Source organism: Bombus vosnesenskii, unplaced genomic scaffold (assembly GCF_011952255.1).
Source record: "Bombus vosnesenskii isolate JDL3184/JDL3185 unplaced genomic scaffold, Bvos_JDL3184-5_v1.1 scf7180000013262, whole genome shotgun sequence".
In the NCBI taxonomy this organism is placed as follows: domain Eukaryota; kingdom Metazoa; phylum Arthropoda; class Insecta; order Hymenoptera; family Apidae; genus Bombus; species Bombus vosnesenskii.
In genome coordinates, this window is record NW_022882922.1 from 5,506,480 (window position 1) to 5,521,330 (window position 14,851).

Genomic DNA, 14,851 nt, shown 5'->3' on the forward strand with positions numbered 1-14,851 from the left:
GCCGTGTTGTTTTTCCCGCTGTGACTCCAGCATCACAGACTTCGCTTAACGAACCTCTACCTCTCGAGGAGAAACACGTTTCATAAAATTCTTTTATCGAAGCATCCTGGTGAGTGGAAGACGAAAAGCACTCGCTGATAGATTAGCTGCGAAAATATTGTTCGCGCAACAGGATCGCATTCTGTTCTTCAAGTATAGCGTAGTTAAGAAAATTTCACGTAGATCTAACAATCTGGAAAGTGGATTCTAAGAATAACTGCTATGCAATTTGCTATTTTCCATACAACGCACATATATTATGATATTTCAATTCACAAACGATCTTTTTATCTACTTTTCTGAGATTCAGGCTATCGTATAAGATACGTACAATTTTGCATGTTAATCAAATCAAAAAGACAATTATCTTGTATCTTTTTTTTTTTTTTTTTTTTTTTTTTGAGAAATGTAATATATCTATGTAACCATGGAATATTATGAGCTATTCATGAAACGATATCATACACTCAGGATTATTTGTTCGCAAGTATCTTTGTTATATCTTTCGAAATCATGTTTGAAGTTGAAGAAGAGCTAAATGTACACGTATTTCTCGATATACCTCGAAAGTATCATTTACAATTTCGTTATACCTCTTCCATTAACTATACATTTTTTACCTTAAAGAAACTTTGTCCTCCTGTCGGAATACAGATAAACCACTGTTACGAACAGAACAAACTTGCTCTCTGATTCAAATTCTAAATAGGAATACCGAATGTAGGTCTCTAATCCAGATCTGTCTAACACGTAGCTTGAACTTAGACTACATTTCGTTTGCATTCAATATCGTGGCTGATGAGTCGTCAACTTTGACGGCTAGAACTTTCTCGTTAGTTACCTCAGGCCGATCCTTGCAATTTACGTAGATGTTCTCGTTACGCGAAGTTGAGTCGACGATAACACATCAACCAGTTGACGACAACGGTCGAATGTTCACGAAGGTGCCTAAAACGCGTTGAATTTACGACGGAAGTTGGCTTAATCAATTCCTCGCGAATAGAATGAGCTGTCGCGCGCGAGAACGCCCACGAAATTTTCAACGTATAATCCTTACGCGAGAGATTTCGTAATTCCGTTGCATTACGCTGAATCGTGGCAGCCGACAGTCCCGCTATTTTTCCAAGGGATTAAAACGATTTAGGCTGATGATCAAACCCGTTAATAATTCAAGCGCACGACCCTCGAGCTCGCTATTAGTTAAAAAACGTCCTCTCGATGATTAACGACCGATACAGTACAGAATTGGGTCGAAAAATTTTTTGTACTTTTTTTTGGTCATTGAAAGGAAAGAAATAAATTTAAATATAATTTCTATTAATTAGTTTTTAATGCAATTTTCGATATTCATTTATCTGATAATCGATTTAAACTATCTACCGATTGTTTCATTTTTATTATGAAATTATACTTTATCTGTAGTGGGATTATACGGGTTTTAGATTCGGTGTATCGACTATTTTTCCTGTATGAAAGTTTTATAAAGATTTAAACGAACTACCGAGCGACTGTGAAAGTTGCCATCGCTATAAATTTTATCATCTAACACTTGTACGAAATTCGTAAATCTCTAACGATGCATTTTGTAATGTTTCGAATAATTCATCGATCAAGTTTTCAACAGTAGATAATTTTTCAAGTAATATTACACCACTTTTTTTACAGACTTTCATTATTACAAAATATATTTTTGTCCATCTCGCATCATTTTATATTCTCTCTCTTATCATGCTTCGAAAAGGTTATTCTTTTTCTGGTTCAAATATACGTACATTTCAACTAAGACTTATGATTTATGGAAATCCCTGAATAAAATTGCGAATATATAAATCTGATGACAAAACTTTCCGACTAACTTAACACAAACATACATTAGCGTTATATAGCGATAAATCGGTGAAATTCTACGCAATTAGCGATTAGCTGGACCATTAGATCTCTTATTTAATCTTCGATGCGGTCACGTGCTTCTCTAGCTAAACTGTCGATGGTCTTGTTGACTTTAGGATGTTTAGTGTAAGGTGAACTCTCAGGAGAATTTCCCTGATCTCCAGAGATTAGAAAGCATAATTAATCGCGAATTAATTCGAAGACACGCGTCGCGAGACTAACGGTGAATCGAATTCAGGCAGCAGAGACCATCGCGTCTCTCTTATGGTTGATTCGGTAAATTATTCGCTTCTATAACGGCGAGCTATCAGACAAATAAATTTCTAAAGCAGGGCAGACTTCGCCTACTCGGTTTTTGGGCCGTCTTAAAATTCCATAAGCCATGGTATCCTGTTTGCTCATACATTTTTCATGAGCGTGTTTGCGCAAGAACAATGAGATGCTTCCTGATACATCGAACGACGTCATGAGTCAGGATTATCGATACCAGAGTGCACTTTGCATACGTAAAATCGCTTTCACGTTTTCCTTGCGCGGTTTGCATCGTCGAGCTATAACACGACGTATTTATTGACCAGGGAACGAATACAAACAGTGTACGGCATAACTCAATTTATCTGAACTCATTCGGAGACAAACAGTTTGTATAACTGGAATTTGTATAATAAGAGTTCACCGAGTTTCACACTAGCGAAGTATTTGGACACCTGGTATAATTTGATCAAGAAGTTGATATCTTTATTATATTTGCAATGTTGCGATGGAAGAATTCCGTTGCCTGTTCTTTGCCTCTTTCTACAGCCGCGATCAAACGCTCTATCAGGTTTAAACCGAAAGAAGCAATTCAGCAGACACGCGCAACAATAACTTTAATTCGCGTGTCTCCACAAGACAAATTTTCACGCACTTTCGATTATATACTGTGACAAAAATAAGCATTGTCGTACCCTTTAAAATGGAATAACTTTTGTAAAATTGGACCAAACGATCTGATTGTTGTGAAGGATAGAAGGTTTAATTTGTTGGATGATATACATAAATAATAAAAAAAAAAAAATGATCAGAATCGCGAAAGAGATTTGAAAGTCAACCAACCCTTAATATCCTTCTCATCTGAGCTTGTAATGAAGACTCAAAAAGTTCGTCTTGTGGATCTGTGTCAGTCATACACGCGCTGAAAATTTGATCGAAATAAATCAACGTTGTTATGAGTTGCTACGAACGGTTTAAAGTGGTCAAAATCACAGTTTTTTTACTAGACTTTCGGTCTATGATTCTACGACTATAATAAATCTAAATCTTTCGATACCTGTCGTTCGTTTCTGTACCAACTGATTTTGATAAAATATTAAGCACGTAACATAAATCTACACGACGTGTTTTCTAAATTTTCATTCAGGTTCAGATAAAAAAAGTTATAAAAGTTCTAACTAAAAAAAAAAACATTAAGTCGCTTTAAAAAAGTTACTCCATCTTAAAGAGTATACCGATATTTATGTTCGACAATGTAGGAATTATTCAACATTTAGGAAGTACACGGTTGCCTGGGATAAGTTTACAGGACTAAATTAAATTACAGAGTTTCGTTTGAAGTATATTTTGTGTATTTACAATGATTTAAAAGCGTATGTATTCGTTCATGTAATAGAAGTTCAGGTTCAGTTAAGCAGGCTCAAATAGTAGGAAGCCATTTAATCGGACGCGAATTAAACTTTCGTTCGGAAAAATGGAGTTCAGGTAAATAAAGTCCTACTGTACCGATCATTGGTAGTTTATACCGATCTTCGAATCGTCAAAAGCTTGCTCTTCGTCTAAATCGTTCAATTTTTATCGAAAATTTTCTTTACAACGTGATTAAATTAGCTCCTATTCTTTTTTCCTTCTTTTGTTATAGTAAATCAATCGAGTGGCTCGCCTAACTAAGGATTCGCGTTCCATTATCGCGATATCATTTACAAAATGGAATAATCCGTTATCAAGTTTGACAAGCGAAAGGGGCTCGAACAACGCGGCGAGTAATGAAAACGCCGCGGGAATTAAATGGGAAATTACCTGTCCTTTCGGCTATACCGTTGCGAGCGCGGAAAAAGTACGTCCAAATATATCTTTTAACTACTTCTAGTACTTCCAAAATCTGTTTCAACAGCAGATTTCTATTACGAGGTGGGAATTCCGGTTTTTGGATTTTGACTTCTCACGAACAAGACCACGTCGGTTTATTTTACTTACGAGCACTGTTTACACCGCGCCACTAGTTGCTAGATCACTGACGCTTCACTGTAAACAAACCATCTATCGAATACCGCGATCTTTATTACATCGGTTCTCGATCATCCATCTTACGTATCGATCACTTTCTCGAAAGATTGTCTCACAACTTTTCAACTCTTCGAAACATCGTTCCCGCAAAACCTTGAAACGTAAGCCTTTCACGAATAAGTTACGAATCTCGAACCCTAATTCGATCGTTGTTCTTTATTCATTTCTGTTGTCGCTTCTAATTTTTGTTCTACGTAGAACTTTGGAAAGATTCGATAACGAGTGATTAACGAAAAACTCGAGCGATTCTATGGGATATGTCCTGAACGTTCATTGATTTGGCGCAGTTTATGATTCGCGATTGACGTGCTTGATGGAATTTTACGAGGCTGGTTGTTTTTATTTGTCCGCGAAGCGCGGTTTTTTCGCCAGGGCCGCGAACAAGTGGTAAAGCTCGGCGTTACGCCCGACGTCCGAAGTCCAGCACGGCTCGCCGACTACTGAGCCATTCGACGCAGGCGTCGAGGCGCCTGGTCCCTTCACGCGATCTCCTGCTCACTTTCTCACCGAATAGCTCTTTTTCAAACTACCTGTTTACCAGTTGCGCCAATTTTACACCAACTCTAACTGTTATTCGGAAAGTCTAATTGGTTACGGTACATTTAATTATCTTTTCGTTGGATGGACAAACGATTTTTTTCCCTTTCACCAAAGAGAATGTATTTTTGATCAGATAACGAATTTATCAAGCGCGAATCATCATCAACGATCATAATCGCTTGAGTGATCAGCCCGTGGAGGAAAATGAAACACCAGCGTGTTACAGAAATCACGTTGCAGAAATTACAATGACGAATTATGCGTGGCGTATCTCCAAATAAAGCATACACGATTAAACTTTTAATTATTGTAACTGAAGTTATTCAGCCGTGATATACGTCATTTAAAATTCGCTTGTTTTCATGTTTTTTTAACGAACAATATTTATTTATCTCGACTTTGGAATAGTACGATTTATGAATAAAAATGAGTAGCTATTTTTTAAACTTTTTAAATTTTCCAATTTTGCAACGATCACATAAGAAACAAAAATTCTTTCGTTTCAAACATTTTTTTATCGGAAATCTTTTCTCTCCGACTTCCTACTTTCATTTTCTGTGTTTTATTCGTTATTGGTGATATCACGGTCGATCGTATCGAATAATTCAGTTGGTCAGAATAAACGGAACGTCCTGCACGAAAGTACCGCGTGGCAATCCGACATGGCGATCGGAAAAAGCAATTGCCAAACAACAATTCCAGGTCAAACAACCAAACTTCCTAGTATCGTGAATAATTTCATTCGATATATAAAAATATTGTCGTACCGCATATTACGCAGAGTCGTACTACACGTACATACTTCTCATCCCATTCGAAACGTGTTTCTTCAAGGTAATTCGCATTCACCAAACTTATCCACTTTCACCGTTTTGACCATTCTCGTTCCGATCTGCATTTCGTATTCTTTGCTCGGGATTCTTCGATGATGATTTCGAGATTTCAACCTTGACGAGACTGCCAGGGAGTTCGAGGTCGCGTGCGTAGAAATCGTATCATTTCAGTCAGCCGAGAATACCACGCGAATAGGTAGGTTCTCATCCAGCTCTTTTCCCCAGATTCCTGCCGTCTTCGACTCTGCTCAATGTTTTCACCCTCCGCAACCTTCTGCGTGATTATCGATTCTCCGGTTCGTGTATAGCACTCGCCTGTGTGTCTTTAAGGATATAGCGAGAGAATCCAGCCACGTTTCAGTGAGAATTATCGTAGAGTTAAATTATTTAACGATAAAATGGAAATGAATGATCAAAATTCTACGTGTAACTTAAGGGATCTTCCCGAAGTGGCGCCTGAAAAAAACCAATCTTTTTTACCTTTTTCCTTTTCCCTACATTCCGAATCAAACTACCGATTTTTCTAAACGCATTTCCCAAATCCCATATCATCTAAGACATCGCGCGTTCCGATTAAACTAAAGAAAAAAATATATATATATATTTTTTTTTAAGCGAAAAAATATGCGTATTTATCTCACATAAATAATAAATCGTTATTCCACAAAATGAAATGTATTTGTCAGAAATTTTTCTGGCAATTTTGAGAATTATGTTTTAAAATTTCATGGACATATTTTCCAGATACTACGCTATCAGAAAATTCAAAAAACCATCGATTTGTCCAATTCGGTGTACCAGTAAAACTTCTTAACATTTTTGTCTGCATTTTTCGTCATATGGTTATGAATTAAAAGACTCGTGGAGCGTTATTCGATCGTGAACGTTATTCTGTGAAATTATTTTCGATTTCACAGAAAAACCAGTTCTGGAGGAGGAATTCAGGTTTGGAACGGCGATAAGCTCGATCAATTTGTGCGACATGCATTATTCATTAACCGCGAACCAATGTAAGTCTGGGGAGCGTGTGAGCAAACGAGAGCACGATCAAAGGTCATCGTATAATTAGCGTGGATATTGATATAGAGACGTAAAACGCCTGTTTGCTATCAAAGGTATTAAGCGCGAAAAGCATAGAAAAATTTCACTAAAATACAATCGATCGCTTTTGATATGCAATTATATTTCAATTCATAAGCTCTTCGAGAGATTCCTCGAATTTCTCGCAATAACGGAACCGTGGAATCATGTAGCAAGTCAAACGTTACAAACGGATGTCACAGGTTGCATTGTTGCGGCAGATAAGCGTACCATATTTGATTGACGCGGCGTTTGCTGCAAGGCGACTCGTGTTCTCTAATTGACAAGATCCCGGAGCTTCGAGCCGAAGTAGCTGTCACGACGCGTTTGTTTCGAACACTAAAACGCGTTAATTTATCAGCGTCAAAGACGTGGAAGGCAATTTGAAAATCGCCTCGTCTATTTTTCAAGAAAATACGTAAGAGAATAATTGGACGATGTTCTGTAAAAACCTACCAATCCTCGATGATGTGAAATTAAGTAAATTTAGACTGAATATATTAATTAAAAAATAAAAAAGAAAAAAAGAGAAGGTAATGCAATTGACCCCATAAAGCCAATTCTACTTAAGAAGATTAAGAATCGTTCAATATGACCGAGTCGTGTTATTCTTAGAATTTGGAGGGAAAAATTAAATCAGAGAATTAATTCACCATCTGCTTCGTTTTTCAATATTCTTCGGAGGTTCAAAGATAGATATTTGATGGATTACAGAGAAATTTTGTAAGATAGATATTTCATGCATAAGCTTGTAAAAGAAGGAATGACATTGGAGGAGAGTTGCTGAGGAAGAGGAAGGTCCCGGATGACTAATAGCTATCGCATGAAACATTTAGAAAAGAAATGACTCTTCAAGGATACTGACATTTATAATACATAATCATAATCGTGGCGCATGATGTCGTGGTAGGCTGGTATCTAACGCTGGTTATTTTGTAATTCGCGATGTTAACGATATCACTACAACTTTTTAAAGATTTTAGTTAAAAAAAAAAAAAAAAGAAGCAAAATTTGTCGATATCTAATCAAAGCTAGATAAGTTCGATAAAATTTCCGGGAGATGTTCCGACGACGGTCATAGCTTTCATTTCGCGGCAAGTTTTAAGAAAGACGCGCGGATGCGACCACGTTACGGCTAGAAACTTGGATCGAACAGCGAACTTGCTTGACGTCGATTTCCTGGGAGTTTCGACGTGAACGATTTCTTGGAAATTCTGGCATTCATTTGTTCGCGTGTCCGATATTTCATTATCGAGTACTACTCTCGCTGCGGGATCGTAAACCTCGAAGCTCGATACACCGACTTGTGTGAATGGCTCGCGGCTTCCGAGATTGTCAAACTTCTCCGGATACAATCTGTACATAGTGTGCAGGTACGTCGGTCGTGTTTTCATCGGAATCGATTCAACTACAAAACTCGCCCGCCAGGCAACCAACGTCCGGGAAGACGAACAATAACGATGCAAACGATAAAACCATCGAAATGGACCAATGGGGTGAATAGGAATCGAGCGTACCTACGATTTCCTCTTCGCAAACTTCGGTGTTAGAGACACGATAACGATAACCAACTGGACCGAAACGGAGGTTACGAGTTGAAGAAGGTTGTCCAAGCGTTGTAGATTAATTTGACGTTTCTATATAACTGAATACATACAGTCAGGAAATATATGCGACTTTAATCTTAAGAGGAATTTTAGTAAGAAAATACCGAGTTTGCGCCAAGTGTAACATAGTTGTTGAAATATAGAGTAACAAAAATTATCACCGTACACGCAGCAAAATAATACGAATTACAGCCGCAAGCGGAAAATATTTTGCTGTCTTTCGCGACCTGCCTTTTCTAAATTTCCTTGTTCGAGATAGTAATTCCGGAACGCTGTTTGCGCACAGTGAGGTACAAAGCAGATATTACGTCTGTATAACAGCATTCACGTCCCAAGGCAATGCGTTACCTTGTAAGTAAGCATTACCAATTTTTCATTACTAATATTAATTTTTTTATTAGATTAAATCGAATAATATTTTCCCATAGATAATTGAACCTCATAGCCCGGAAATTCCATAATAATTAATTTGCCATTAAGTTATTAATTTCCATCAAATTCCGACGAATGAATCTAAATAGCAGAAGGGAGGGAGTTATCCTGGCTCATATATGAATCACGAGATCGCGAACATGCTAAACTTCCGATGCAAAGTTATGCCCTTTGAAGGTTTATCTTGTTATCAAATTTATTAACAGCTGAGATACGCTTCTACGTTTATAGGAAGGTTTCACGCGACCGAATAACATTGGATATTCTCCCACGTTTCCTTTGGATACTCGAACGATTAAAGCAGCTTCTGACGAGACAAGATCCTTCGTCTAATTTCCCGTACGATTCTCATCCGTAAGAGATGGACTTCTTCGTAGAGTGGTCTTTATTCGTTGTCTAAGGATATTCTCATGGCCTGTCCTTGACACTCGATTTCAGCGTGCTTGAAATATCATACTCTACTTTCCCTTAATCCTTCCCACAGTAATACGTTCTAACGATAGTTCCCACGCTATCCCGATTTCTATTTCACACGTTTACTGCTCGTAAGTATCTGAACACTCTGGCCGATTCTTGCTAACAAAACGTGAATTTTCCCAAACTAATTACATTACTGATAAACAAATAATTAGAACGAATGCTTCCTAACTATTTCGGAATAAGCAGATTGTAAATGTAAATTATCTATTAGGAAATACGGTAATAATATATATTTTTATTTATCGTATGCAATACTACGTACATTAATTTTTTAAAATATATATGTGTTCGGATACTTTTCACGGGGAGACTCTAATTCGTTGCTTCGTAACCGGTGAAACAGTCCATGGTAGGTTGGGTAAATCGACCCCAAGAATCGCGATACAAGAGGCGGGATATTCTATCGAAAATAAGGATAGCCTCGTCGGTCATTTTTTCATCCCCTTTTCGACGATCCTTCGTGAAAAGGAAACCGAGCAAGTATTCGATTACGTGATAAAATATTGCCACACGAAATCTCGCCAATCATCCTGAGAACCACCCTCGATCGTCGGAAGCAAAAGCTACAGATCGCTTGGAAAAACTTCGATTATCGGCCAAACTCTTTCGTCTCCCTATTTATCCACGTCTTGCGGCCATCGTAATTCATCTCGCCGCCAATGTAATTTCTACTTCATTTCCGTGTTTCATATTTCAGTTAGAAATACAAGTGTTCGCTTTCTTTGGTGTCATAAAAAAATTCGCTGGATCTATGACGCACGTTTTCTACAGAATATATCCGTTTCTTACGTATCTACGAGGAAATCTGCTCCGTTGTAAAACTTCTCGATTAACATTCGTCTGACGTCAATACGTTGAATGCAGGACCATTTTCACTGTTCAGATTACGCGAATCATCGATCGTCCATACTATTGCAATTGTATTATACATCGACTGATTATATTTTGTAGCATTTCACGATCGTGTTCCGTTTTACACGAAATAATTACAACGGTCCGATCTAAATGAGAAGTTCAGCGTGGGTCATCGATGGCTCACGCGGTATTCAACGCGTTAAAGGACGTTTCGCGTAATAAAAGCGTCTTCTCGTTTTACAGTTTTCGTTATCCGCCGTTTCTTCTTCCGATTTCGCGGGATTACTTTGGCTTTTACGTCGCTGTTCTAGAAATAAATTAACTCTCCGGCTATGCGTTTCATCAGAGAGAAAGTTTTATTGGCCGGGCACAGTGATCCTCCGTCCATAATCGAGTAACCCGAGTTTTAATCTCATGAAGATTTACTTTTATCCTTTGTGTGCAACTTTCCACCTTGCAGATGGAATTTGATAATAGACACAGTTCTCTGACGTAATAATACGCCACAGAAACGAAACGATATTTGTAATAAAAAGTTTTGAAAGTTTTCTTTAACCTTTCTCATATGTTCGAATTAAGAGCGTATCTTACTCGGTATCGTGGGCGCCGATCCAGATGTCCGTCAGAGGAAACGAGATTACGAAGTTTTACGTAAGCCAGTTGGAAAATCGGCTTGTGACAAGCCGTCGGCGAAAGTTAGGTTTACATCACTGCGGCCCATGGAACCGCCAAACTTGAACCATTCTCACGTAAAAAAAGACATCTTAATACGGATGGAACTTATTTTACTTTTCTCTCGCATCTTTACGTCTTTCTCTTTTGCGCGCTTCCGATCGGGTTTGTTTTCTGAATAAACACGAGCTGCAGGACACAGTTGTAAAACCTAACCCAACTACACCGATGGAAAAGTCGTTCGGTGTACCTTGAACCATTTCTCCTATCTTTGCTAGGTTTCTATTATGTAACGGCAAAGTTTGTTCAGATGCTCGTTCATCCGGTAAATACCGTGATTAATCGAATGCATTGAAAAGCATCGTCCATAAGACGAGTTTTCAACGCTTCGGCGATTTAATTATCAGCAAGTATTTCTATCGATGGATCAAAGTATTTGTTCCATTCTCGGCTGGTACACGCTCGAAAATTTTAATCGATTTCCAAGGACGTTAAACAAATTGCGCTAGAACAGATTATCGCGAGTACAATCGCGATCAATCGTCCCGTTAATTGCTTCTTACGGCGAAACGTGTGTCTCGATGGCGTAATCTTCTTGGATCCGGCTGAATAGATTATCGTCATTAGGCGATTAGCACGACGCGGATCGTTCGATCGCCCGATTTAATCTATACCTGTTATTTTTCATCATTTTCGGAGATCAAGCGAGAGTTTGAAACATAAACTGAAAATGTCGAGACTGCAGCGATGTTGTTGGTTTGATCGTTTGTAGGAGAGTGATCGTAATCCTTCGACCGGTAGGTTGACTTTTTGCAGAATTTTTCGGCGGTAGCTCGACGAGTGTCATTGTACATCGCTGTATATATTATCGGAGCTGCAAAATTCCGCGCAAGTCCTTCAAACATTTATGATTGAATTTGTTTGCAAAATATGAATTTCACGCGTGGGCGAATCGAACCAAGAGTCACGATAACCTTTAATCTTCTAGATGAACGTTGATTCTCGTCCGATGTATTTTAAATTGCAACTTCGCTCTCGTTGGTATAAATTTCCGGTCTCTCTGAGCGACCTACGATGTTGTTTCCAGACTTCCAGAAACGAGCCCCAAAATTCTAGCAAACTTATTATCAACTGAATATCCGTCTTTAATTCACGACCAACATTTTCCACTCCTCGTTTCACGACTTAATCAATCCGGCGAGCGTGTCACCCTAAAACTGCTAATTGCAAATGAATATCGCCAGAGTGCTAGTGGCATCGGACCTTAATTTCGAAAATTTGAAAGCGGCATTGAGCGTGTCGCGGGCGAATTCACGTCCCAAGGACGGCCATATCCCTTCACGGTTACAACCTTTCTCCCTTGCTCGGGATAATGAACTTGAGGGCGATGATTATACCGTCCTAATTAACTTCCCTCGACCTTTTTCACGCCTACAAACTCGCTCGCCGATAATTGGACCGTGGTTCGAGTCGGCCGAATCGCAGCGTGCTGCAATCGCGTTTGCTTGTCTCTCGATGAAACGTTTTCGACAGGTTGGCTGGAGCTACAGCACGGCGGAGTGCAAAATTCTCGTTCGACGATTTGCTTTAGTCAAACGTTCGTAAACGTCCATGCGTAAAAAAGAGAGAAAATCACGGCGATTTCCGAGTTGCGCGATGTTCGTTCGCATGGCGAACGAAATCAACCAGTCCATTTCCTTGTCCCATTTCCTGCTTTATTTCATTCTCCCGTGGCAGTAGCGACCTTGGAGAAAAGCTACATTCGCGGTGGTTGTCGATGGATGGACCGGAGATTCGATCGTTGTGTCTTCTCTTCTGGTTTAATCGTGGTTTTTCATCTCGTTGCGTGATATTTCGCCGAAAGGACGATATTTCATCGAATCGCGCGTGTAAATCGATGCCATAAATCTTGAGTTGCAAAGCTGGAAGCTCGTGACAGCGAAATTGACCCGTCTCACCTGCATAAATCAGTTGCGCGTTTTCGCGCTGCAGAATATCGTCTGACGTGATTATCGAAACTTCTGGACAGGTTTTCATCGTGGACACCTTAGACGTTTTGCCGAATGCCATTTTGATCGGATAAAATGTCTTCTGTTGCTTCGACTAGCGACTTCTTTTTCGTAGAGAAGGCTACAGTTGCCATTATGATAACGACATCCACGAACTCGTCGTTCGCATTTACTGATACCTTTCAGATATAGAGATCGATAAACGTTTCGAGACTGGTACAAAAATAATTAAATCTGATTCTTCCTATTTTCTCGTATTTTATATTTGTAACAATCGAAGCTAACATGTCTCTACATTTTTTTATACGAACACGGGTACTTATGACACAACGAATTTGAGATTGTCTAGATCCTAAAATCCTGTTTAAGATCTTGTCTAACAAATGTTTGCGGATAAATTTTGAATAGAACCACGTATATTATCGTATATTTACGACGAAGGATCAAAACAGATTTTTCTGCTGCGGAAACCAACTCCGGCGAAGCCAGAGCTCTTTCACCTAGCAACCGGAAGCTTCTCGGCCCTCTACCTTTACCGTGTTTTGCACTTAGCGATTTACCCGGCCGTGCTTTTAGTACCCACCGAGAGACCGAGATACCCCTTCCTTATCGATTTCTGGTAATTTCCAACTCACCCCATTCACCCTTTCTGACAATATTGCGGCTGATATATACAGCGTACGTTCACGTCGTCGATCTTCTGGTGGCCTATAAATGCCGTTGTGCTTTCTAACGACATCACTCGCTACAGCCTTTATTTTAATCACAGATTTACGCATCCACTGTCCAGCGCCTCCGGATCCAGCGATAGTCGGATCGAAGATGAATTTTTTAACGAAAGAAAAGTCGAAAATCTGATCAATTAGGTGATTATTTAGGTGTGTTATGTCGCGTAAGACATCTGCACTCCGTCCCTCGCTGCTGGACAGCCAACGGTCTACGTACCGTCACTCCGACCCTCGATAAATCTAAGGATCCACCATAAACCTTTAACTTTTAACTTCGTCGTGTCAACGTATGATTTTCGGTCAATCTGTTTGTCCCGAAGGATTTTTTAATCTTAGAAATATTTTCGGTGCACGGCTGGTTTTTAGAAAAGTCCTAAGAATTACGGAGAAAGCGGGTAGTGACCTAACGAAAAAGGCGGTTATATATCTAACGGAAAATCCGGTTTTTCCCTTAAACAATGACACCAACTAGCAACGTTGGTAGGAGGTTTCCTTTCCCTCTCATCTCTCGTTAACACTGACTAGAACCAATGGACATCGCAGATCGTTGCCCTCGCCTTGCTAACGAAAAGCGTGAGCAACGAATTCGCTTTCTTCGTTCAAAACACCACACCCACACCGAGCTTTCCTCCGTAATTGCATGAGAGCGGAACGTCAGTCTCCTCTACTGTTACGTCAACTACAACTAGAAACTCAACTATAAGGGCCTTGCTCGACTACCGACGAATATTGTGCAAGTGTATCGCATCTTCGTACGCCAAATCATTGTCTACCACGTATATCATACGCAACGGTGTAACTCTTAAGTGTTGAAAGTATATCGTTTATAACCGTGTTAATCGCAGCGTTATACCACCTCAACCACCCCTATTATCTCAATGGAAATCAGGGGATCGATCTATTCGCGGCGTCGATTATTATAATCGTAACGGGAATTTACGACTGCCGTTGACGCGTTTCCTCGCGATTGCGTCTCCCCGCGATTGGTCGAAAATACAAGGTGGATGATAGAATTTAGATGGATGTTTCAGTCCAAAATTTGTCGACGGTGATCGTGTGAAGCGCGATTCGCCGTGTTAACGAAGTTACCATCTCAAACAGCAAGGAAAGGCTGGCAGTATAATTTTAAAATAACCAAATAGTCTTTTCGCACGAGAATTATCCAATACCGACCGTGTAGTCCTATCTTTATTTTTCATTTTTATTTCTTCATTATTCAGCGTCGACGTACTCGAGCCGCTTCCGCCTCGCGTCGAAACTTGGAAAAACGGAAGCACGGAATTAATGGGATACGCTGCGTTTAGATGGGTCAAGATAAACGTTTTTTCGTCAAGGTTTTACTACGGACGGGTCGTGGTCGCCTCGTT

General features: G+C 39.5%; 2 protein-coding genes across 4 annotated transcripts in view; one reads left to right on the forward strand and one right to left on the reverse strand.

Moving 5' to 3' along the window:
- LOC117237529 (phosrestin-2-like) overlaps positions 1 to 4,353 on the reverse strand; it is a 46,420-nt gene extending 42,067 nt beyond the window's left edge. Inside the window, exon 1 of one of the 3 annotated variants that reach the window (XM_033501698.1) lies at positions 4,159 to 4,353. The gene's annotated coding sequence lies outside the window, so the exon portion shown is untranslated. Of the gene's footprint in view, positions 1 to 3,981 lie in introns of all 3 variants that reach the window. The other 2 variants (XM_033501619.1, XM_033501779.1) reach the window with 2 other exon arrangements.
- LOC117238069 (14 kDa phosphohistidine phosphatase-like) overlaps positions 1 to 14,851 on the forward strand; it is a 63,511-nt gene that overhangs the window by 43,172 nt on the left and 5,488 nt on the right. The gene's annotated exons all lie outside the window — the stretch shown is intronic.